Source organism: Sturnus vulgaris, chromosome 1, assembly GCF_052056855.1.
Source record: "Sturnus vulgaris isolate bStuVul1 chromosome 1, bStuVul1.hap1, whole genome shotgun sequence".
Taxonomy (NCBI): domain Eukaryota; kingdom Metazoa; phylum Chordata; class Aves; order Passeriformes; family Sturnidae; genus Sturnus; species Sturnus vulgaris.
In genome coordinates this window covers 115958336-115985202 of record NC_142243.1, presented here as the reverse complement: position 1 = coordinate 115985202, position 26867 = coordinate 115958336, and the positions used below count along the sequence as shown (strand labels likewise).

The 26867-nt window shown below is 39.9% G+C and overlaps 1 protein-coding gene and 1 long non-coding RNA gene across 4 annotated transcripts in view; one reads left to right on the top strand and one right to left on the bottom strand.

Moving 5' to 3' along the window:
• Positions 1-20291, bottom strand: part of SNTG1 (syntrophin gamma 1) — a 318906-nt gene extending 298615 nt beyond the window's left edge. The window contains exon 1 of one of the 3 annotated variants that reach the window (XM_088174809.1): positions 20047-20291. The gene's annotated coding sequence lies outside the window, so the exon portion shown is untranslated. The remainder of the gene's footprint in view (positions 1-20046) is intronic. The other 2 variants (XM_014881643.2, XM_088174814.1) reach the window with 2 other exon arrangements.
• A 1416-nt stretch (positions 20292-21707) lies between these two features.
• LOC148225435 (uncharacterized) lies at positions 21708-26142 on the top strand. The gene is made up of 2 exons (XR_015804117.1): positions 21708-23384; positions 25555-26142. It is a non-coding gene; the product is annotated as an uncharacterized LOC148225435 (long non-coding RNA).
• The last annotated feature ends 725 nt before the right edge of the window (positions 26143-26867 follow it).

The following is a 26867-nucleotide window of genomic DNA, read 5'->3' as shown; positions in this document are numbered from 1 at the left end:
ATTATTGAAAACAAATAAGAATATATATCATTTCAAAGCTTATTCTTGATGTTGAGCTTCAAAGCTTAAAAAGCCCCAAACTCACAGTGCTGTGGAAAATACAAGTATGCTATAATATTATTAGGAAGATTTATTTGGTAACTGAAATGCAATGGTAATTTTCTTGTTGAACACACATGATTTATGTGCACAGAGAATCTGTCTCCTGTGATTACTGGAATGTGGTCCCACAAGATGCCAGAGACACTTGGCTCCATGGGTTTCCTGCCTGGAGACAAACTGAGTTCAATCCACACCACAAACTGTGCAGAGTGCTGCTGTGCAAACATGGATATCTGAACACAAGACCTGGGAACTTATTCTTGGCTATGAATACAAGCAGAATGAGGTTTATATTCAACAATCTCAAACTGGACTAATAAAATAACTCTCCTAGAAGGAAAATTCTGGGATCTGAAGATAGTCAAATTAAGCCCAGAAACAGAGGAAAATTGTGGACCTATAAAGGGGCTTGGGAGAAGTGGATGGGTGTACTGTATTTTTTTTTTTTTTGGCCTTTAGATACATCTTCTGCTGGCCTTAATTGCTTAGAAGAGTAGACATTTATAAAAAGCTTGATTTATTAATATTGGCAGTATTTTCTGCATTGGGAGCTGTTGTACCTCCTTCAATGTTACTCCTAGAATTTCTTTCTTTGCAATGTCATCACTGAATGCTGAAGGAAAAATCTTAGAAGTGGACAGGTGTGGCGATCAGCTTCAATGAGCAACCAGGGAGAAACTGCTCATGGAAGAATGAGGTTTATCTGAAATACAAGACTCAGAATGTGGTTTCTCTGCAGGGACAGGAATGGCATCCTGAGACAAGGCATGCACACCAGAACTACAGATGGCTAAGCTGGGTAAAACTTTTGCAAAAAATACAATAAAACTCTTTAAAAAAATGGTTGCCAAGATATAGGCATACATCAAAAGAAGGAAAACCAGAAATACAAAAGGTATAAGATTGTGTCCAGGTACAGGTTTTACATTGAGAAATAAGCCTCTTGATATGCTAAAACATACATGCAGGAAACATAATTTCAACCTTTCATTTAGTTCCTGACGTTATCTGAGTTTTTTCCACAAGCAGCAAACATTTCCTTATAGTCTGCTTGGTCGTTGTCAAAGCTAACACATTTCTTAAAAGTCCCTATTTGTCAAAGGCACTTTACCTTATCTCCTATGCTAGAGAAACTGACACATCACAAAACACTCTGTCACAAAGGACAAGCAGGTACCCTCCTTGAACAGGTCTTGGACACATTTTCTCCGGCTGAATAGTGCACTCAAAAATCCAACCTGTTTTTGCACTGTGTGAGCAGAGCAAGAGCTTTGGAGAGGGAGTCTAAAGACAACACATTAACAAGTTTTGGAAAGGCACAGCAATAAAAACTGCCTGGGTCAAACTACTACTCAGCATATGCCCAGTATAGAAAATGAAACAGCAACGGTATTATTAAGGCAGCAAAACTTGGTGTACTGATTCAGCAACTGCTCAGCTTATCGATGTCAAACATCATCCATGATCTCATGCTACATTCAGGCAACATTATTCCACTAAGTGTTAAAATTTCAGAGTATTTTCCAGAATAAGCCAAAGAGGTGTTACCTTACCTTATGCATTCACTGACCACCTAACATGGGGAAGAGAATCTGTTTTAACCTCTGCTGGCTGATGTGATGTGTCAGTGCCACCAGTATGGCATGACAGCCCTCTGAGAGGCAGCAAATGATGCTCTTCTTAGCAAAAGGATAAACTGCTGCTTCAAAACCAAAGTATCTGAGAATAAGGGCCAGCCTAATACCCAGGCTGCACTAGTTTAAAACCTCTCTTAAGAATAACATTAATTCCTGTGGAGATAGTCATCTGCAGACACAAGGCAGCTTAAGAGCCATTCAGCATGGTCATCACCAGTACATTGCTGTATAACACAACTTTGATTCAGCTTAATGAATGCAATGTTAAATCACATATTTCAGCAGGTGTGAATTATGTGCAGAATCAACTTCTGTTTTTTTCCTTTTAGCTCTAAAACCAGGGAATGCAGCAATTCCAAAAGCCTGATCTTGATGAAGTCAAATCATACAATGAAAATTCAGTTTAAGAGTCAGATAAAAAAATATACTATTGTTATTGATGTGTATTATATGTAAAGACAGAGTAATGTAAAGGTAGATGGAACTGGGAGGACAACTGGCCTCTTTGTCACTCTGCAGAATGTGAATTTCTATTTGCAACATGGAAATAAGTGATCTCAAAATATCTCTCAGATAAATCACACCTTATTCTTTTAACATTGCTTCATAGAAACCAAAATAACTGTGAAAATGTTCAAAGCAACTGATAAAGATTCCTCATACCTTTAAAATGGGCTTTAGGGAGTTCTGATTGAGACATTGAAGTATCAGGGACAAACATGAAACAGGTTACACTGCATAGTAGACAGCTGCAATGGTAACCTCCCTCACTAACTCTGCACTCCAGCTCTTTCATGCTGCCTTCTCAACTAAAGGCTTCCTAACATTTCATCTGAGCTGATTCAACTTTGATTAGCTGGGACTCAAATCTCTCTTACTGAAAAACATGTAAAAGTGGAATTAACCCACTGATGCAATATCAAATCTGTCTCTTGGTTCACTTTTGTTCCTGAACGTACGATAAATATTTTGTGAAAGATCATGAATTGGCAAGATGAACATCTGAAAGAAGCCAGAGTCAAGCCTTCATTACAAATTCTCTGCTAATAAATTATTTACAAGAACAGAATGTCAAATAGTACACAAAAAGACATTAGACAACTTATCTTCTGTGCTTTCATAGGGTTGACAAGCAGTTTCGAAAGGACTACTTAACAGTATAATCAGGAAATATGGAGAATAAGGTAAGAGCACAAGAAAGGAACTGTTAGTTGTGAGTTAAAGATAATATTAGCTTACTGTATAAAGGGACCACATGACTGTGACTGATTTATACCCAAACACTGTCTCTTAAGGAACTACTGGTGCACACGAATGGATGCAGGATGAAGGCCTTACATTCCAGCCACCCTGGTGAGGAAAGAAGCCAGGCAGTGAAGCTGGGGCCAGTGATGTGCCCTGACACTTCCCAGCTGTGCTCAAGCTGGCTGGATGCAGAGGGTGGCACAGCCAGCAGAGCCAGAGCTGGCAGGAACAGCCCTGGCGCCTGCGGTGTCCCCAGCACAGCTCCCAGCAGATGGGTCCCTCTCATTCCCAGGGTGTGGCCAGGGAGGCAGCAGGGCAGTGGCACCACATGCTGCTCTCATGGTATGGCTGCTCCTGTCCTGCTGCTGCTGCTCCTCCAAACTCAGAGCAGCACATCCACCACCTCCTCCACATACCAGCCCTTTCCTAAAATACTGCCTTTTCTAGCATCAGCTTTATGTCCCACCCCCCTTATCACACTTAACACTTGCTCTTTGTGACTACATAAGTCAACAATATCAAATCAGTAGAAGCAGTACTGTGATTAAGGGAACTGAATAAATAAGGCTGAAGCCCTCCTTGGGGACATATTGCAAGGGAATGTAAAATAAAAAAAAATCAAAAAACATCAGTTTTTAAGGCTCGCAAGTACCTTATATGCAGAGATTTAATGTTTATCAAAGCAGAAGATCTGTAGGGAGAGACCATCTAGTCACTAGCTGTGGCAAGAAGAATTTCTTCCACAGTGCTTTCCAAAGTATACTAAGGCACATCACTTCAAGTTTCCCTTTCCATTAAGCAAAGGAAGTCCATCTCTGTGATTAAAAAAGAAAAAACAACAAACAAACGAAAAAACAAAAGCTTACTAAGGCTGCTGTCAATAAAAGAAGACTTTCCTGGATGTCAGCATTCTCAGTCTGCCAGAAAAATCCTTGCCAGCTTCCAAAAGTTCACCAGACATTCACAACAAAGAAGAAACAGGAACTCTGATCAAGGGAGTGTCTCAAGAGTGGAAGCCTCTCCATCACACATGAGCTTCTACTATTCATTGTCTCTCTTTCTTTTTTTTTAAACCTATACCCATACTGCCCACTACACGTAATTTTTACTGTCTGAATAGTTCTGTATGTTCTACCATCTTTTTCATAAAGCTACCACTGGAAATTATATCACAGCACATTATACACTCCCTGTAGCAATGCTCCTGGGTTTAAACCTAATGAACTCAGTTTATCTTTTTTCCATTGAGTTTCAAATTTATTAGACATACCTGATTATTTTCATTTGTAATATAAACTTATCTGACTTGTTCCCCAGCTTTGGAGTAGTGATCTGTCAACCTCTGGTAAAGGAAAGCTGCTTTAGTGTAACAGTTCTCTGCTTGGTTGATGCCACCAGATCAAGTTGTTTTTTTGGTTTTTTTTGGTCTAGTTGAATATAAGGCACCCTGAGTATATTGAATATAAAGCATACATCCATTAGAAGAGGATGAAAAATTTGAGAAAGGCAAACAATATTATCAGCAAACCAGGTTACTCATGTCAGGACATAAAAGAGATGTAAATCTACCTGTTTTAGTACTGAACAGGAATTTTTAAAAAGCCTTCTTGCTAAAAAGATTTATTTTTTAAATTACATGCATGTGTTTACAAGATTTTCTGCATACTGATCCTGCTGTTTGTTCAGAACTAACCTTTCAGATTAGCAGTCTTAGAATGTAGGAAAAGAGTGCACCTGACCACTTTCCTCACCTCATTCTGCTACAGATTTGCATGCAGTTCTTACACAGCACTTAGACAGCCACGGTGAATTATGTATCTCTTAGAGTTCTCTTTCACTCTTGACTCCAACGTCTAAGATATATTAAGGTATTTCCCTTCTTTGTAGGATATGAAAAGCCTCTGAAACACACGCTATACTACATAGATGGTTTTGCACTCCCAAAAATGCCTGGGAACAAATGTTTTTCAGTACTCTCAAGTTCGATTCAGCATAAAGCTCACAGTTTCCTGGGGATCCACAGCATGTGTGCACCAATATTTTGCCAGGAGAAAAATTTTACTGGAATTTATCACCATGAAATTTTAGTCTTTTTATAAAAAATACACTCAGGTAGACAAAAACATTTCACACCTTTCATTTGAACAGAAACCAACAGATGCATTAAGCCAGTTTATAAATTGTGCCAATTTTGCCAGCAACGAGATGTTTTTCCCTCAGCTCAAGGGGCACTTTGTTTAACACGGTTTAAAAATGCAGTTTGAATGCTACATTCAATTTTCAAGAACACTGCATGGATATGGCAGGATCTGAGTAACTATAGGAACTTCTGCTCCCCAAAAATGCAGGGAGAATAAAAAAACTTTGTTATAAAGTTCCTTGGAGACTTAGCACATTAAAAAAAAAAAAAAAAAAGAGAAGAGAAGAGAACCAAACCCAAACAATAAGCACTCATTAGTGAAAAAAAAATTTCAATTCCAATCAGTAAGTAAAATGTTTCAAAGTACAATCCCCTATTACTGCCACAGGAATGAGAGAGCACCAAGTGACTCTTCTTTTTGCAAGAGAGAGAAATGTTTACTGTTGTTTCAAAGACTGGAAATCTGGCATGGGAATGAGACATATGTCACAAGAAAATAAAAAGTTAAAATGGTAATAAATATTTAAACACAAATAAGGGTTCTGGAATTTATCCCTGTGCATTTGAATCAGTTTGTAGGGCTCCCCTGTGACTTTGGACATTCTGTTGGGCAGCTCTTGGTTCATAGTTTCTAAACCCTAATTTGCTTTAATCTTTGTGATTGAATAATGATAAACTGCAGAGCCTGGAACTATGAAGCAGAAGCCTTTCATCCATCCATCCATCCATCCATCCATCCATCCATCCATCCATCCATCCAGTTTCTTTCACTGATCACTGTTTCTCTTAGCCCATTTGTTGAACACTAAAGTAAATTTCACAGTCCCCCAGTCATAATTTTAAAAGTACTCAGACAAATTAATGGAAGCCTATGTCTCACATCTATGTTAATGAACTGCTTTTCCCAGTTGTATCATAATTACCAATTTAGCCAAAATAAGTGTTAACTAGGATTCACAGTATGTTTTCCATAAACACACAATTGTATTCTGAAATACAACACAGTAGGCCAAACATCCAGAGAGTGACAGAAAACCAAAGGATATGTTGGCATAGAGGTGATTGTTTTTTACTTTGCCGAGGAAAATGAAGTTTCTGCTATTATGCTGCACATATATACCCACACAAGGGTGAAGGTGGGCAACACTTGCATGTCTGAAGCCTTTAGGTGTCTGCAGTATCTTCCCCATATTCAATTGCAGCAAAATGTGTCATACAAGGAGCTATACTGACCATGAAAGTTCCTAAAGATTTTGTGCAAACACATAGCTGGAAAACACAGTCTCCATTATTAATCCAAATAGCAATTAACACATCCACCAGGGATGGGAGCTTTCATTCTTGATAGATAACCTACCACCTCAAAGTAAAGCAGAGACAAATCTTTCCTAATGGGCATCTGTTGCACACTAGGATAGCAAAACATAAATTGTAAGTGGTTTAATGTCTCATATCAGCAATTAATACACTTGCTTGCTGATTCATCTTACAGAATGAGTAGCTGTCAAAGTGCTGTGGGACAGACAGAATCAGTATGGCAGTTCTCTCTCTGCTTTAAAGGGATAACTTAGACTGTTACTACTATGCTATTTTCACAGTATTTCCCATTAATCCTACATGCACATGGCTCATAAATTAGAGTCCTTGCCAGAATATGAGTATTTAGTAAGATGGTGATGTCATCATAAAGCAAATGTTAAAAACTGGTTTGACAGTGTTTTCTAGCTGGCTTCATACTAGGGTGTCTTTCCATCTTCATTAAAATTATTCCTGTATTTCAGTTCTATTTTAGGTATTGTGATAACAGGAAAAATTTAATGTCGTAACAAATTCATATACAGATTTGCCCATTTGCCCGTATAGCAGTTTTGAAATTAAATACTCATGTAGGAAAATATTTTCTTTTTTCAAATCAGAATTTAAGAAGCAGGATGGGCTACTTTCCCATCTCTTCAGCTGTGGTTTTTTAAAATACAAACAAAAATGCAATTTATTTAGGGAATTTATAGCTCTCTAAATATTACCCCACTATTTCCTTTTACAGTAATAGAAAAACAAAACATTTATTTAGCATTTGTGGCTCTATTCACAGACAGAATGGTTGCAGAGAGATCCCTTCATGTGTTTATTATACTACATTAATTCTAAGACTTTGAAGTGCTCTTCCTTACAATGTATTGGTTAAGACAGAAACTGCTAAATAAGCAAATATGACTTTATAATAAATTTAATTGATGACAAGAATAGATTTAGGCAAATCCATTTTAAAGGCTCCTACAATAAATCAAATTATTTTCCACGTTTGTGTAATGTTCTTCCAAAAAGTAATGCATCAGAGAAAGCAGTGACCAAGTATACAGTAATTTGCTATGAGATCATGAAAAACATTCTGAGAAACCAAAACCGCATGTAAATTCAATATCTAAAGCAGTATATGCATCCACTGTCTCTAACAACTGGAAATAAACCTTTATGTAACCATTCAGTAATGAAGTCTCAAAGTACTAACCATGTGTGCACAAAGTATGAATTTAAGCTAAGTGAGATAAATGAACCAAAAGAAATTTATTCAATGTGCACAAGTCTATGTCATGATCACAGAGTAAATCCAATTCAGAGTTCCAGTTCACTGTTGGGACTCTGCTCTATTCCGCACACTTGGCATTGCCAAACTGAAAAAATACGATTAAATCAAAACTTACAGTTAGGAAATTTTCTTAAACTTCAGAAGCAAAATTATTACACAGAGAAAAGCTTGAGGTAAAATTCTACAGTACAGATAAGACAATTTGAAAAAAGTTGTAACCCATTGAAAAAAATAATTGTAATCAGTTTGAAAAAATTTGTAACTGTAAGACCAATTTAACAACCAGTTGTTCACATAGCTTCTGACCAGCCTACAAACCACACCCACTCACCTCTCTTTAGCTAAAACAGGTCCACCACTCCTTTCTTCTAGCAGTACAGTTGGTTGCTATTTTATTTTTGGACTGCAACCTCTGAGGAAGTGAGTATGGAGTCTAAGACCAAGATCTGTTTTCCAAGAAGGAGGCAGGTCAGCTGTGCAGTCATCCAACACTGCCCACTCGCTGGAATGCTCATTGCCCACTCCAACATTTCATGAGCATGATGGTGACTCAGAGAGGAGCTAGTGAACACCAGAATCCATGTCCTCTTTTTGGGTCTCCCTACACTTCACATCTTCACAGTCTGGATTCAAGAGCAAGACGTCTCTTCACTAATTCACTGCATTTTTTAAGTCATTGTACATTCAAACTAACATGTAATTTCTCTTGATCAAGCTGTTCATTCTTAAATCCTTTCCCTGTATTTTTAAAATAAACTCTTGACACTTTGAATTTTCTGTTGCTGAACAAATGAGAACAGATCTAAGTCCAAGGAACCTAACATCTATCACTGCTGCAACTGCCACCAAATGCTGAAGATTCCTCCATAAAGAAAACAGGGATATCTTGTCAAACTGAAAGTAAATTTCCAGGTAATCTGCCCTTGTCTGTTATGTACTGCCTAAAGGCAAATGTCTAAAAACATTCACATCAAGTATCTGCAATTTCACCAAAGAAATGCATATTAAATAGTTTAAAATTAAGTAGCCAAGTGTAGTTATTGAAACAGAAACATTATTTTCATGCCCTGAGCCAGGACATATTAATACACAGCAGTATAAAAAGAGTAGATACTGTTATTGGATTAATAGGAAAAAAATGTGAAGAACGAAATTTCCATTATTAAAATAAATAGGCATTAAGATCTCACTGAATAATATAAAGCTATTCCTACAAAACTATTGAAAATTATCCACTCATTTAGGCTTGAAATCAGTTCCAGATGGAAACCCTCTGCAAGCATCCTAGCAGAAGTTAAGATGACAACCAAATGTTATAAACAAAGATTTTCAAGCAGAGAGTTTTTACTTTCATAAGGGACAGTAAAACATGTATTGGGAAAATTTCAGGCAATTCAGACAGTGATGGGCCAGTGGTAAGAACAAAAACCTCTGTAAGCTGCTAAATACACTGCCTAATGCTTGGCTTTACTAAACAAAACCTTTGAAAACAAAAGAGAGGTTCAGTTTGATATGAGGGAGGAAGAAATAGCAGAGGCATATAAAGAGAAGATTTAACAGGCCAGGAAAATGATCCTCACTTGTACTTATGAATAGATTTGAGAAGAGTATGCAGACTGATAAAGATTATCTGAAAGAGGGTCAATCCCTGTACAAGCACAGGCCACTCTCTACTTTACATAGGTGTAACAGAATCCACAAGAACATCCAGCCATGTAATGTGTCTGCTTTCGTGATCAAAGATGGTTTTATTACACATTTCCAAATTCCAGGGCTATCAAGGCTGAAAAGTACGTAGTGTATCATATTTGACACACGCACGATATTTATCTGCTACAGACATTTATCTACTCTGAACACTTGTATACACACAAATATGTGTAAAACATACACTGTTCAAGCTGGAAGTCAGTAAAGGATACAACAGAAGTACTGGGGGGGGGGGGGCGGAAATCATAAGTGTGAAGCTCTAACTAGGGATGATCCTCAGAAGTATCAGAATGAGCTGTTCTCAAATTACCAATTTTGTCTTCCCTTCAGGGAAAAACTGGCGGAAAAGCAAAAATCATGCCTTATGGCTATTTAAAATAAATATATTCTCTGTACATATGTATCACTAACCAGAAATAGCAACAAATTTTATTCCTGAAGTCATTATTTTACAGATGAGTTGATAAGTCTTTTCTATCATGTCACTTCTATAATGATGCCACCCTTATCTCAAAGAGGTGCCATATATGCTCATTGCTGTACATACAAACAACAAAGAAAATTCCCTATGTACCACTTCTTCCCTAAATGATGTATTTTACATCACTGTATCACACCAAAACAGGATTATTATTTTGAAGACCTCACAGGCTTCCCGAAAGTAAGTCTCAGAACTATGAATCTCATAAATAACCACATGTGGTCCTGCAAGATACCAACCAAGAAGATGGCCAGGAAAAAACTAATGCATAGCCTTCCTTGTGCTGGTGAGTGGCAAAGACAGGAGCAACTGACATGATGGGCTACAACATGCAACATGAGAGATAGGAAGAGACATCAGTAATGGCTGTGAGGACAAGCAGAGCCAAGCTTTTTGGGGCAGAACACTCACCCCAAATGTGGGGTTTGCCACAAGCTACCACCTGCAGCATTTCACTGACCTGTAGCAGAAATATTGTGTCCAAGCTTTTAACAGGAGCACTTCAGTGAGGCCTTATACACTGGGTAGCTACTCAGACAGAAAGGACCATCATACAAGTAATTTCACACTTCAAAAGCTGTCTTGAGTATTTCAGTAAATCAAAGGCTTCCCAGAATGAAGAAAATCGAGCGTGCAGTGGAAGAACATCCTCCCCATGGCTGAGGAAGGAGCTGATTCAGTCACACATCATGCTTGTCCTGCTCTTGCAAAATACCTGCACTCTTCTTCCAAGTAATTATAGGCAGGCCGCTGTGGAAATCAGCAATACAACTGTCATGAGCATTACCCTAAGAACAACTTCTCTAAGCAGAGAACAACATACAGTGTCTCTTTTCCAGCAGCTACAGACTCTGAGCAGCAGTACCTCCAGAAGCCTTCAGACTCTGAGCAGCAGTACCCTTCACTTTAGATATCTGCTGCATGTAACACACAATTATTTTTATAAATTACTGCCTCGTGGATTTTTACTTCATTTTATTTTAAAGTTTTAAACATCATTCTGAAGATTTGATTTGCAGACTCTAAAGAAACCTTCATCCTAAATTGAAGGCTACTTAGATATGTGCTATTGGTACATACAGTTATTCCCAATCTAGAGCACTCAGTATGCTGAATAAGTTTGCATAGTCTGGAAGTAAAAAGTCAAACACTGTCCCTAATCTTCACCCTGAATGGTCGCCAGTACTGTGAAAACAACTGGCTTGTATTAGAGACCATAATTTTGATGTCTAGCATTACTCTATAGTACTTAAAAGAATGTTTTCAGGTTGTTTATCATGATTTCTAAATACAAGAAGCGTATTTTAGATGTATGGTAGTAAGAAAATCAAGTAAAATATGGTATTTATGCAATTCAGCCCTCTTTTTAGGCTAACAAAATGCTTTGACAAACAGATGGGGTTTGACCACAGGTTTCGAACACATAGCGGGATAGTTTACACACTCATACAGTTTACTGATATGAGGTGTATATTTAAAGATTAAGGACTAGCTTTTCTCACAGTAGCATCTCCAGCTACTTACATGCCATAAACCTGCAGAAAGTGACATTTAGCCGTAATTGCAGAACTTCAAAGTACCTCACAGGTTTTGCAAGCTTTTGTGCAGAGGTTTTTTTCAGCACTTTAAATGCCTCCAGAGAGAGATATTATACATAGGAAGATCTAAGATACTTCTTGCCATCCAGAAAAGACAATTCTGCTGCCATAAAATGAGGAATGTAAATTAAGCTGGTTTATTGCTTTGTAACTCAAGTAATACTGACACTTGATCCATGAAAGCAGCCTCCTTCTCATCTACTTTCTCTGAAGCAGAATTAGTATTTAAAAGGCACAGAATCTTATTTTTATATTTTTAGAGTTGCCCCTAGAAGTGCCTCCAGCTGTTTTTTCCAGATCTACTTGCTGGAAAGTAAGGTGCCCAGACAACTTTCCTACAGAAATTAGAATTGTGAAATGAAGTTTGTAAGTCCACATAGTGTCCATTGACTTCTTAATACAGTAGAGTCTATTTTAAAACCAGGCATGTGTATGAAGCCGAATTTATGGCAGAATTAATCTTAAAACAGAGGTACATGTATGTTCATGTACTGCAGGGCAAAAAGAATAAGAAATCCTGATGATGCCACTTTTGCGTCTCTGCTAACATAAGGAAACACAAGAACCTCAATGATTTCCTTGATGCTTCTTGTGCACATTAAGGCTGCCCTCAGCCCAAAAAAACAGAGCTTCTCAACTACATCCACAGATGTACCTGCAGAAGGAAGTAATCCATCTAAGGATGCAATTGAATTCTTCTACAGGAGTTCCTGCTTTAAACATGGGGAATTCATTGAACTTTTGGAGAACGACACAAATACAGCCTTATCCAGACATTTCTCACAGGGAAAGAGAAGACTTTCCTGGCAGAACTCTTCAGAAGCAGCAGGTCTGTATTTTAAGGATGCAATTCTGAAGATTACTGAACAATTGCAGTCTTGGAAAGCACCTCTTTCCCCTCAAAAACACAAACAGAAGCTCTCTCATCAAATATCTTGCTTCTGTCCTTCTTGCACTTCTCTCTGTGCTTTGTCTAGAAACGCAACTATTCACCTTTTCCTCTTTTCAAGGGTCATATATATCCTCTTTCTATCACAGCATAAAGAATGAAAAAGCAAACCCACTATATTTTACTGCCTTCTTTCATGCAGTCTGGCTAGACCTTTATGACCCCAGCTACTTGTGATCTCAGGCTCACAGTTCTACAGCCATCAAAAAACTGTAGAGAAGACACACAGGTGTATGCATATAGTGACCAGTACTATCATGCAGCAACTAGCAGGGGAAATGTTATGTCTTTTCATACTCTTTAGACTAAAAGGAAGATGACAGATAGTGTTCTTGTAATTTTCCAAAAGGGAACTGATGCCCAAATATTTTACTTTTCATTTCCCAAAATGCTGGGGGATTTTCCCCAAAAAACTGCCTTTGCTGCAGTTAGACAAATACAGTTAATATATAATAGTAAAGAGTTAACAGTAAAAACAAAATTCAAGTGTCATTTCAAAGAGAAAAAGTCACGGAGCCAGTGCTGTAAACACAGGGTTTGTAAAGAATTATATACTAATAGCAATAAAGAACTGTACATAGACACACAGAAGCACAGCACAAAAAGCTACAGAATCTTAGACCTGAGAAAACAATCAACTGGGTATAAGATGTATCACATGAGAGAATAATGCTTGAGATTAACCTTGGGCTTTTCATTTCAGAAAGAAGTATTGTAGCATCATAAAGAGGTTACAAAAAGGCAGTAAGATGTACATGAAAGGGCACGTTGTGCAGGAGCATAGTGACAAATGGCAATATCAAATCACTGCTAACAATTGTATTTCTCCATTAAGCAAAGCATGCAATGAATACTCTGATCTACCTACCAAAAATCATAAGGGCTAGGGTTTTTCTAAATTAACAAGGAAACTTTGCAAACATAAATAGCATTGAAAACATGGAGAATAATACAATATAGAATCACTGATCAGTAAGATCAGCTCTCCCTTTGGAGGTTAAGTAAGTTATTTAATGTAGTGGAAAGGAAAGCTGATGAATAAAACAGATTAATAAACTGAAATCTAAGCAATTTTAATTAATACACCCCAACGAACTAGCCCAGACAACATCACAACTGCATAAGACAGTAAGTTATAAAAAGAAGCGTATAATGAACTATTACTACAAATGCTTAAGAATTAACTAGCTGCAAGACTAACGACAGTGTAGAAAGAAATTATCTCCTTGTGCATTCAATTATCCAGGAAAGTCCCTTCTTATCTCAGTGAGTTTAAATAAAATGAGAGGTGATCATCATCAGATGCTATCATGGTTTCTATACACTTAGCTTGGAAACACCTCTAGCACAGGTGCAGTATGTGTGTGTGTGTGTATATATATATATATATATATATATATATATATATATATATCCTGTTATTTATATATATATCTCCTGTATTTATCTATATATAAAACTCCTTCACGAATGTCACAGTATTTGACAGAGAAGTTGCTCAAGCTGAAAAAGCAGCAGAGTGACCATTTTTGCATTTAGGTTAATGGAGTTGCTTAGTTTAGGGACAGAGAGCTCTGCCAGGAACTGCACCCCTGGAAGGGACCTATCTTGCCCCATTCATAACGTGTCAACCACGCCAGCTCCTCAGCAATGTAAACCAAATTTGCTCTTGCATCCATTTCTCCAGCTGACTTTGAAAACACTACTTCTATGTTTTAGCTTTTCATCTTTTACATTTTACCTTTACATTCTGTGTCAGTGAAGCTGTTTCATAAATAAGTAAAACACATAACTCACAGAATGAGAATGAATGCACCCCAGACATTAAAACCTGTAGAGACACAGATCTGATGCTGACTTTACTCAAAACCTATCTTCAGTGAGGAACTCTACATATGCATCAGTGCTTTGTTACTTGAAAACAACTGCATTTCACTGACCAAACTCTTATACTTCACATAAAGGTTTGCCATTTAACAACCAATGAAACACTTATGAGAAGAACTGTTTGTGAATTCTGCTGCATTCAGGGACATACAGCTGTGATACCAACTGGTAATGGATACAGGCAGGCAGCTGTGAGTGATGAAATCTAGAGCTGCAAGACGACTGTAGAGCTGATGATTTCCCCCTCCTTTTTCACTTGAAAAAAATCTGATTAGCATAGATTAATTCCCAAGGCCTGTTTATAATATATATAAAATGATAGGAGAGAGAGCAAAGCTCTTTCAAGCATAATTCTAATGACTTTACTTCTTTAGGGGTCAAAAGCAAGTCAAAGAAAATCAATGTCCATTTGTGTTGTAGAAGCTGAAGCATACAGTTCATTATTCAGAACTGTTAAAAGAGTCAATCAAAACATCTTGGCATATAGAGAAACTAGAAAAAGCTATCTCGCAAAATTATGAATGAAGATATATTTAACATAGCAAATGCAAAATAGCAAAGAATTTTAGAAACAATTCTGTAATTAAGAATCAGTGCTTTATATTAAGGCAAATATTAAAAGCTACATTAAGTATGAATATTAAATATTCATATTTTTAAATATTCCGAAGTTCTTAGTATTATACCTGTTGAAATCAACATTTTTAAACTAAATTCAATAAAAATAGCAAAATAGTCTTTACATCAAGAAAGAATCATAGTATATGATTATGATCACTCATGATTGCCATTTCTACAATATGATGAAATTCCCTTTAGTTTTTGACAGAAAGCAGAAAAAATATGAATGTCATAAACAGCACTCTCATTCTCACTTCTTTATGGTTAGCTGTTTTTTAAATAAATTTAATACAAAGAGTGGAGGGGAAAAGGCATATGTTTTGTTTTACTCAAACAGCTTTTATTCAGACTTAAATCTGAGTCTATTGCATCATTTGACCAAAGGCCATATAAAATGTACTTAATATGTAATTTCCTACATATTCAATATGAAACCAAGTACACTTTTCACTATTCGAAAAAACACATTGAAAATGAGCAAAAAATAAAATAAAGCCAAACTTCAGAATAATCTGATGAATAAATTGTTCCTCCTCTGGTGTTATCTCAGAAGCTCCAAGCAATGAACACTTCAGGAATGCTTGATATTTATCAGCTTTAAAAGCACACCTTTGAACCAAAATCTCAACCAACCGAGGAATGAACACCCAAATCTAAGAGCAAGGAACGAACTTCATAGCAAAAAAATTTAAAATTATCCTTGTTCCAGATGATAACCACCTGAGGAATTGAGCATTCAATTGCACCCACAGCATCCCTGAAGCCATGAATTCTTTCAAAGACTCAGTATCCATGCCACTATTAAAGCAGTAAAGCATCAGTGCCTTCACTTCAACCACACCTTACACAGGAATTTCCGTGGCTGTTGAAAAGCACCCTGTGAGCACCAGTGTGGGACTTTCACTCTTCTCCAAGTATTATTCTACACTGGGAACATCCACTGCCAACCTTAGGGCATGACTGTTTCTGCTGTGCTCAGTCCCTGGCATGGGAGACCTCCAGCTTTTCCCAATGGAACATACAGCACAGCCTTTCATAAACCATCCCTTATCTCTGAAGTGCCCAAGTGGGACAGCAGACTTTGTCCAGCAGCATCGTTTATCCATGTTCTGGCCTCGTGCAAAACCTTAATCCCATTCCATAGAACATTTATGTATGTTAAATAAATAAATAAATACATTACATATATTTTTATATGTCAGTCAAAACTGTTGCTATGTAAGTATCACAGTGAAGAACCTTTATGGTTTTGTCCAACATTACCCAAAATAAACCAGAGAACAAATCATAAAATTAATCTCATTCCAAACACTCTTCTTGATTAGTTTTCCTCTACTCATTACTTTAATAAATTGAAGAGAGTAAGTCTCCAGGAAACAACCCAGCCCTTGGCTGATGCAGCACCAGATTCATCACATAACAGAGCGTTCCACCTCTTTTGGCCAATTCGAGCTAATTACTGAAGATAAGGTTTAGAGTCCCAAACGACAGTGACAGCCACAACTGAAGTGTGCAGTGGAAAAAAGCTTTGTTTCCATATCACGTAGCTCCTCTTCTTCATAAGGTGTAGACACATCACCTACTAAATCAATCTCAAAACTAAATCAATCGCTCAAGAAGAATAAAAATTTCCTCCTTGGATAATTAAATATATGCGTGAATTTCCCTGGATGTGTCTCCACTGCATTCCCTGATGTTGATTATAGCTGTATCTTTGAGACATGACCTGTTTTGAGTTCTGGGCTTTTGGTTTTTTAATGTATGCTTTTTCTCTTTCCTCTGATCTGCAACAGGAATGCAGAAAATTTAGGTTGGCCACAACAACGGTAAGGCTTTCTGACTCTTCCAGTTAATGGCAGATAAAACTCTGAGCAAATACAGAAGTTTCTCTATGTAATCATGCTGAGCATACTGCCAGAGGTATATGTCGATATAGCAGACTCATATTGGGATTCAAGCCAACCACATTCAGGCCTCTCTCTGGAAACCTGAGCTGAAAGCACAGCCATGTGAAGGGCCAAGAAACATGACACGTTAAATCCATTTGATGTTTCTTATCATTCACAACAACGCTTTATCTTTTTTAACAATGAATGCAAGTAAATGTGGTGATGACTACCAGAAAGAAATACTGACAGCTCAGGCACAAGGACCATTGCTAAATTACAAGCATGAAGAAATGGTACTTAGTTGAGCATTTCAGAGGGAACAACTGAGAGCACACTACAGCTCTTGTTTTTTGGTTTTGTTTTTTTTTTGTCTAAATATTCAATCTAAGATGAATAAATAGAAATTACACATTCAGCTGGGTTGGCCTGACTAGAAAAATCACATTTAATTGTTGGTGTTTTTAATTTTGCTTACAGGTCTTTCTGTTAGTTCATGAAAGCTATGCCCAAAAAGCATGACTGAGCAAACATGAAAAAATTAGGAAGGAAAAATAACTTCTGATCTTGCCCTGAAATTTCTGAATCAACGTCAACAATCTTCTCTAGTAAAGAGATATACATAGAATTAAAACAAAAATGCATACTATAACGTTGAATATAGTGTACTTTGGAAATCTGGGGTTCAAAAAATACAAGCCAAGTGGGATACAAAACATTAAACAGGATTCTAGAATAGCCTTACAGTGAAGCATTTGATTGCCACTAGTGAATTTTTAAAAATAAGAACTACAGGTATTGTAAAACAAAGTATCAATATGCAGGAAGCCTTTATGATAAGTACCAAGTAAAAGATAAAGAAAATGTGTGAATGTAAAGGAGGTTGATTATTTTCTTAAAAGTGGATGTTTCTAATGATGATGTCTTTAAAGACCTCAAGTGTTACCTTCCCCTTTCTTTTCGAGTTTCTAACAGAAAAAGAAACATTTCCTTTTTTCCTCAGATCTTGTGAAAACTCGGTTCTTTAGCCACGTAAAAGAGGGAAAATCTGACTCTAAGTGAAAGTCTAGAGCATCATGTTCTTTAATTCAGTGATGGGAACCTTCATTAGATTATCTCATAGCTATGGGACAAGACACTGCAAAAGCCAAATGATAAATCATTAAATTATGTTTTCTTCCTCTCCAGGCAAAGAGTGAGTATAGCATTAGATTAGTTTGAAAGACTAAAAAGGAAAAAGAGGAGTCTGCAATATGCATCAGAAGTGACAAAGCTAATACAATTTTCAAACCCCGTTTATTCATACAATCAGGCATAAGCACTTACTCATGCTAATTGTGGAAACCTCGAATGTAATATATAGCCCAAATGAATTCCAGATCAGTGCATGCTTCAGTGTTTCATGCTCTCCCTTGCACATGCCTAGTGAAAGCCTGCCACTCTGCAACAGAGGAAGGAATTACTACAATAGAACCATAGGCAGACTTTGCCAAAAACTACACTTTTTTTGATATGAGGCAGAATAAGCTGAGTGTTTTAAGGAACGGATAGGTTAGCATCCCACTGTCTAGCAGCAGTTATTCTAATTGTGTTTCACAGCATCACCAGAGAGATGTAAATATTAACAAACCATAGGAACATTCTCCATAAACTGCACTGAAACAAACGACACTCCCTTCAGCCAGCTTACCTTTCACCATTACGGGAAAGGATTAGTTTATCTTTCAGCTATAAACTTGAGTTAGTTACATGTTCACTATACTGACATCCCAACATTTTTCATCTTATAATGTCAATCTTGCATCTACATAAAAATGTGTTATTTCAGCATGTACAAAGATCTCTTGCTGCTGACAACTCAAAGTGCATTAACCTGGAAGCCTTAAGATTGCCACACACACCTACACACTCCTTTCAGCATAGATTTCACTGATTAGAAAATGAAATATCCAAAACTCAACAGACATTTCACACACAGTGGCATTTCTGCAGAAACATATGTTTCCAACTCCGCAACTTTTACTTTCATTCGCTATTAGCAAGCTATTTTCCTAAGTTATTTCCCACACAGATACCATGCCCAGTGCCCGTGCTGAAACTACCACATTCACTGAAACTGACTGAGCTCCTAGTGAAACATCAGAGTTTAGCTGTAAATCTATGTAAATACTTTTATTCTGTGCTGCTTTCATGTTAGAATACAACATGCATCAAGGTCACTGTAACAGATTGCTTTCAGGCTCATAGAGAAGACACTGAGGAAATCAGTAAGAGCAAACTTAATTAAACAGTGTCTGAAGTTCTGCCTTCTCCCAAACTTGCCCAGAATTCACATCTCTATTCCCTGCATTTCAGAGTCAGGTCTTTTCACAGGTACGGGAAGGCAGGCAGCTTAGCTTAAACGCTATCACTGCTGAAAGGTGAACAGAACTCGTTCTTTGCAGTGTGACAGGTCTGCTCTGAGCTCTCCGAGTTTTCAGCTAGAGATTACAACCCCATGGGCCTCTTCCTTTGAAGTGGAGTTCCTCTGAGAGCAGAATTAGTCCCCTGCCTGCAACCTGTCCTCTTTACACTGAAATAAATTACAGTCAACTTTTCCTTTCATTGCCATGTCAAGTATAGCAATAAATATCCACAGGCTAGAAGCAAGCAAACAAGGCTGGACAAACCGTGACCTCACAGCAAGAGCATCTCAAAGAAAAACACCAGGCAGGGCACAAGAAAGTTAAGGGCATAAAAATCAAAACTCTGGGTTCACTATCCGAATCCATAAGTGCGCAGGAAAGGCTACCACGCATCTTGTCTCTCTCCCACAAGAAGCACTGATGAAAAGCAAATAAATAACTCCTACAATTTAGGTATAGCTCAGCAAAGAGGAGAAGGCATTTTACATTATGAAATGCCTGTAAGAAGGCATCATCTCTTACAGTTGCAGAAGCGGGAAGCGCTGGGACACGGAGCTTCCTTCCCGGCTAGGTACCGGAGCACCGCACCAGCGGGATGCCCGCGGCAGACTCCGGCGGAGTTGGAGCGTGTCTCCCCTGCAACCCCGGCCACCAATCCCCCGCACCTCAACCCCCGAGAACTGCTGCTGGCGCCGCCGACCATCCTGCCTCAGAACTGGGGGCAAGCGACCAGCAGCTGCAAGAAAGAAAAGTCACTCGAGACGAAGGGAACGCAGCGAAAATGAAGCAAGCGCTTACTTGCCTATACAGCACCGCCGGACGACCTCCTCGCAGCTGTGAAACGCTGTGCCGCTCGTCCTCCTCCCACCGCTCCGTGCTAGTTCCAAAATAATTCCTCCGGGCGCCGGCACATCCCCGGGCTCAGCCGAGGAGCGCAGGGAGCCCGGCCGCCTCGCCCCCGCGCCCGGTGCCCATGGTGTCAGCCACAGCCCGGCAAGTCGCGCTCCTTCCCGCCGGCGCTACCTCGGGGCGGGCCGCCGGCTAACACGGCATCGCACCCCGGCCGCCGCCGCGCTGAGGGGGAGCGTGGGGCTCCCCGCGCCCTTCCCGGAGACGGAGCGGGGGCGCCGGGCGGGGGCGTGCGGGGAGCAGCGCCGCCCCTCCGCGGCGGCGAGCGGCCAGGCGAGGCGCGGCGAGCCGAGGGGAGGCGAGGCGGCGCGGCGCCGCCACCGCGGCCGCAGCCAGGCGCGGCGATGCCGGCCCCGCCCGGGACCCCCGCCCGCCCCCCCGCCGCTCCCGGGGCGCTCCGTAACGCCGCCCCGTCTGCCGGCGCCACCAGATCCGGTGACGCGCAGCCCTCCCACGGGCCGGCCCCCGTGCCGGAGAGGGGCGAGCGGGCGGCGAGGAGGGAGCCGCTTCCCACGGGCGGCGGCAGGGTGAGCCGGGACCACCGGGTGAGCGCGACCCCCGGCGCGCAGGGACAGCGCGGTCCCGGGCGCGGCGCCGGAGCTGCCGGGCCGCCCGCGGGAGGCGGTGTTTCCCCGGCCGCGGGAGAGCCCGCTCGCCCGGAGCCCGCGGAGCTCTCGCTGGTCCGAGGGAACTGCGGATGCCCGCTCACCCCGTGCCCGGCAGGAAAGTTATCCGCCCCCCTCCTGCCTCACTGAGCCTCCGCTTTTGCTCAGCTGCCCGGGCTGCCCTTTCTGCCAGCTGTGTGAATGGGTTTCGGCTGGCCTCTCGCCAGAGGGAACGTACGTCCACCTCCCATGTTGGGAAGAAATTTGGTGGCGGTTCTATCACTTTGCCTGGCTGGCTTGGCGCGGCAGCGGCGCTGCCTTCTCCCCGCCCCGTCTCCCAGCCTCTAACCCGGAGCACGGCTCTGCGGCGCCCACCGCCACCGGCACACAGCCAGCGCCGGTCTTCCGGGCTGCCTCGGACAAAGGAGGGGGCCCAAAGGGAGCAAAAGGAGTGAGGGACAAGCTGCCCTCTGCCTCCCGAAAGCCCTGCTTGATCCTCGCCCTCCTGTTCCGTACGCTGGTGCTCCCAGCAGCGCACACGGCGCCCTGCCGGAGATCCCCCGCAGGCGTGGCCCTCCCCGTCGGACAGCTCTGCAATGACACGCTCTAACGCAGCTATCAGTCACTTACCCAGGCACACCCATATATATAATACATATATATGTATGTATATGTATGAACACACCCCTATACGCACAGGCGGCCGCCGCGGGGAAGCCGCATCTCCCCGCGGACGGGGCCGCCAGAAGTCGACCTGGCACGGCGAAGGCAGCAGGAGAATTAACGCAGCAGGGAAAAGCAGCAGGAGAGAGCCCGAGCGGAGCCTCCCCTGGGCACCGCTGGCCGCGGGCTCGCCGCCCGCCGGCGCTGCGGAGAGCTGCGGGCAGGGAATCCCGCCGAGCCTCCGCGCCTCCTTGGTATGGGAAAGACCGGCCCTCGTGGGGCTTTTGCTAAATTGGGAGTGAGGGGAGCAGCAGTGCTCTCACCCGCATCCTCTGCGCCCCTTACAGCTCTTGGGAATGTTTCTCTGCAGTTAGGCTGAGGATGTCAGGCAGGGTGGTCACAATTAAAAGTCCGCTAAAAGGAGATTGAGCTTTGCTTTTCGCTAGCTCCTCCGACCATACTTTTACCTTCAACTTCTTTAGGCTTGTAATGAAAAGTGGTTTCCACGGGCATCTTACAGTTAAGGGCTTTTCTTCAACCAGGCTGGCACAAACAAAAATTTTGTTTCTTTCCTTATGTGCTCCTTTTATAAATATTACCTTCAACAATGTGCACTGAGCTATTGAGGAGGGTAGGGATTTAAAAAGACAGCTACATGCGAAGCTAAGAGAGTTGCTCTGAAGACTAATGCTAACTGTTGGGTTGATAAATGTATTAGAAAATGCAGTGATAAGTTTCATGCCTAATTGAACAGATTTGTACTTCAGTTCTCATCTTGAGATCCAGATCTTTATCTTTCCTCGTTTCTTAGTATTGAATTGATGTCAACAGAGTTCTTGATAGCTACAAACTAACCAAGCTATTTGTCCTGTTGTGGCTCTATTGAAAGATTCAATAGTTTGAACTAACAATTCTCCCGACAAGACTGAAAAAATAAAAATAAAAAAAATTATTAAAACTATACATATATCTGAGGGCTAGGATGATTGAAATACATTCTGAGAATTGAAATAAATGGAATGTAATTAACGAAAAACCAAAGACAGAGGTGAATTGGAACTGCAACCCTCTTTGTTAATGCCCTGCTGAGAAAGGCAACACCCAAGAGATAAGTTTTTAAACATATATTATTTTATGATCTTTTAATTTCTCAGTGTAGTCAGTCCCACACTAATTCCAACAGGGACAACCTCCTCGGTTTCCAGTATCAAAGTCACCTATAGATTAATCGGTATATATCCTCTTCCCCCATCTGTAGGAAGATCTGTCATCTTTCATGGAGATCTCTCACTTCATTCTGTGTGTGATGATGAAGAGTGGATAGCTCAAGCAAGAAAGAACGTTTCGATTCACAAGAGGAAGCTGCTATATTTTATTGCAGTATCTTTCAAACGATTCCTACATTTACTAAAATACATGTATGTTGCAAATTTCATTACCACTAAGAATATGCTGAAGATGAAGTCTATCAAACCAGGTGAAAAAAGTGTACATTATTTTTTATAATTATCAAACACATTGTATGAAATAAGTGTGCATTTCAGTTTTACACACAATTAGAAGGTTACATTTGTGTTGTATTTTTGCTTCAGGTGGCACAAACACAACATAAGATTTTTACATATACGGAAATCAGATCTCAGGTAAACTTAAGATGTAGTCAACAACATTAAGCAACATTTATAGTCAGAGTGCCAGAATTGTTTTTGTGTAGTATGGAGAATATTAATTAAAAAGTTTCACATAATAAGTTGATGGTAGATTTGCTTCTGTTTTAAATTCTTCAGCTTCAGCAGCCTGGCACCTCTCAAGTCACCAACAAGGATGGAGTGACAAAGGAGGAACAGCATTAAAAATGGAAGAAACAGAGGCTAAGCATGAAGATAAATTGTCATTGTTTAAAAAATATGAGAATGAATGGAAGAACTTTACCCACCAAGCAAGCGAGTGACACTCCTGGTAAAACTATATTGACTACCTATCCATAAGAGATAATTTGTCTTCTTCTCCCTTTGCAAAATTACTCCAGCATCCAATTTTTTTTTCTTCTGAAAGTACAGCTCACTTTGATTGTGGGCAGAGGTTCTGACATTTGGCAGCCAAACACTTGTGTGTATGACTGTCACACATAAGGCTCACTCTGAAAGTGCTGGGAAATAAAGAGCAGAGAACTCAGGCTTTGAACAAGGGCACAGGAAACGAAACTACCGGTTGTAGTGGACAAATAGCATGAATATATAAGAAGGATGTTAAGATGCCTTAGGGAATAAAGAATGTTTTTTGTCAAACATAACTGCAACATTAGATTTTCCATTCCTGTAGTAGGTCCTACCACCTCTAGGAGCACATCATGGATGATGGGTTATTTATTGATTCTGTGAGAATAAAATTAATCTATTTTAAATATCCACTTTTGGAAAAGATAGCAGTCGGAGTAGCAAATGTAACACCATTAAGGACAGGTGACACAATTTATAGAAAGTAGATCACAAGATCATCTATAAGCACCTTGGTACTTCCTATATCAAGGTGCAAATAAGGAGCACATTCCAAATTTCTGATGATATAGTTCTGTTTTCAATTTCCATTCACAGACTGATAATGATCCACAAAACTATGTAAAAAAAAAGGCTATGAACATATTCCCTCTTTTTTTCCCAACAATTAGTCTAAACTAAGCTTCACAAAAATACTCCTTATACTGGTATCTGGTACCCTTACATAAAATAATGTGTCATTTGTCACCATGGCTTGTAATCTGAAAATATGACTGGGGAAATGATGGAGACCAAAATAGCCTTTTACAGTCTGTAGGTGGCCAAAAAATTCTGCAGCTATATTCCATAATATTCCTTGCTGCTCTGATTTTTTTCTCAAGAGGTCTTGTCAATCTTCTTAAAACTCTCACTCACATGGGCCCAAAGAGAGACATGGGGGTTTGTTCAAATTGTAACCAAATATAGTTATACATTAAAATCCCTCTTTTCACATGTAAACAGGATATTAGCAATTCCATAAATTCTACACAAATTTTTACTTTGAAATTCTGGACTTTTCAAATCATCTCAAGGCTTGGAGAATTTAAATCCATATGCATTGAAACCAACAGCAGAGAATCTCAAGCAAAACTGGGAAATTCATAGTCTTAATATCATTATATTAATCCTAAATTTTACATGCAGCCTGTATATCATGTTCCGTACTGTTATTATTTATGGTAGTCTATAAATGGATTGCATCTCATTAATGGGTATTTTTAACTTAGAAGAGAATTTAGATAAAATTTTAACAAAGGATTGTAACTACTGTCAAGGAAATTATCAGCATTATCTGCCTTAGTAATTAATTTATTAAAATCAACTATCACAAAAGAGACAAGTAAAAAATCATAGGCTATAAATAGTATAAATAGGATCTAAGAAAATTATTGATTATCTTTTTCTGTTTTACTCTCAACCAAAAAAATTATCTTTGCATTCTAACAGTTATCCTCTTTCTTCACCAAAAAGAGATAAATTTCCTCTATATTTCCCCATTTAAAAATCAATTGTACACATTGCAAAGTTTGAAATGTGGTTTTTTTTTTTCTTTTGGAAGAAAAATAACTCATAAAAATATAATTTGAAAATAACTAACGTACATTCTGTAGGATTTATAGGTGCCCATAAGAAAACTAAAATATAAAATATTGCTAAGGATGAAAAAGTATTTATTTCTGTTATCTTCACAATTTTTGAAGTGGTAGTAAAAAGATGAGACAGTGTAATTCATATCTGGGATATGATCTTCAGATATTTTAATTGTTTAAAGAACTTTGAAATATGTGTGGGTGCAGGTATAGTTTATAAAATTATTCTTATGTTCCTGGCATTAAAGATCATTTATATATACTTGAGGCAACTTTTGCAGATGGAAGTCTCAGCTGCAGAGTTGAAGCCACTTCGTGAAGTGTGCCTTAGGTACACAATTTCTCCCTTTACAGATAATCCCTTGCAGATGGGTATTTGGACATGGTCTGCCCAGCACCTCCAACCTGGCCCAGGAGTGTGCCTGTGGGAGGATGTAGAGAGCAAGGACTATTTAATCAGTAAATACTCTCAAATGGCTCAGGTTTTTTTCACATTTGTAGCTCCCAGGGAGAAGAGACAAAAAGAAGCTGCTTCCATGGCTGCCAAAGAAGTGGAGGGATGGTTCTGCCTATGGATGAATGAGGCAAGCCTTCCCACCCTGAAGCTACCACAGCACCCCTGGAAACCTTCACTAGAAAGGACAGCTGCTTCTGCTCAGATTTTTTTTCTCCTCAGTTCCACAGCAGCAGTGTGGTGCTCTGTGAATGAATTCAGTGTTTGCTGTGAATGTAAGAAATGGTAGCTGTGCTGCAGAGAAGGGGATGTAGGTGTCTCTTGGTGTGGGGAACATGCTAGTGTATGTATGCTGTGCTGATACTCAGTGCATATGAAAAACTGAGATCCTGGCCTACTTGGACTGTCCTGTGAAAGCTGAGTGGTTTTCTGTCACAATGCATGAGGGCTGCATGCATGACCTGCACCTAACCCTAGGGAAACCATCTGGCCTCTGGTAGCTGTACCATTTTCTGTTGTTTCTTGCAGAAACTGACTCCAGGTCAGAACTGTGTGACTTCACTGCATGAATGAGTCAAATACTCTAGATCCTTTGCTGCTGAATAAATAGGAATTTCTTTTCCCTCAGTCTTGAAGTTTTGAGGGTTTTCCTGCATCTCAAGCCAGTGATTAACAGCTCAACAGCTGTGAAATAGTTTCCAGCATCACTATGTGCTTCTCCCACCACTCTTGATTGCCATCTGCTGAACAGGGACATGGTTCTTACTCACACAGCTCCCAAAAGTCCAGTTTTGTAGAGCTCTGTAACCCTGGTCTTTGCTCAGCTCTCATCTCATGTTGCACAGCCCTTTCTACTCAGCACAGCCTGCCCCTGCCTTTAGACCATCTTGGTTAGCTGACTCTCAGAAAGGACACTGTTTGCCACCTGAGTGTTTTTCCATGGTTTCCAGGGACCAAAATGGAGATAAAGGTCAATAGTAGAAATGCAATTAAAAGCACTCTTTTGGTTTGGTTGTTGCTTTTCTTTTTAAGCAGTCTACTTTTAGTCACAGCAAACTAATGTCAACTTCCCTGCTTCAGTCTGACACAATTAGCAGAGCTTTATGTGAGTTCTATATCCATTCCTTGGAAGAATCACACTTGGGGACTCCTCTGCCTCAGTGTGCTGCTCCAGAATTACAACTGAGGGTTTGTAGGACATACATTGCAGGACACCTTCCAGCAGGATGTCAGGGTGCTGCAAGGCTCAATGGTCCCTGGGGACCAGGCTGGTACAGTGACAAAGTCAGGTCCAAGGTCAAGCTGGGAAAAAAGATTCACAGATCAGGGACTAGTGCCTCGGGGCCCTTGTGGATGATTG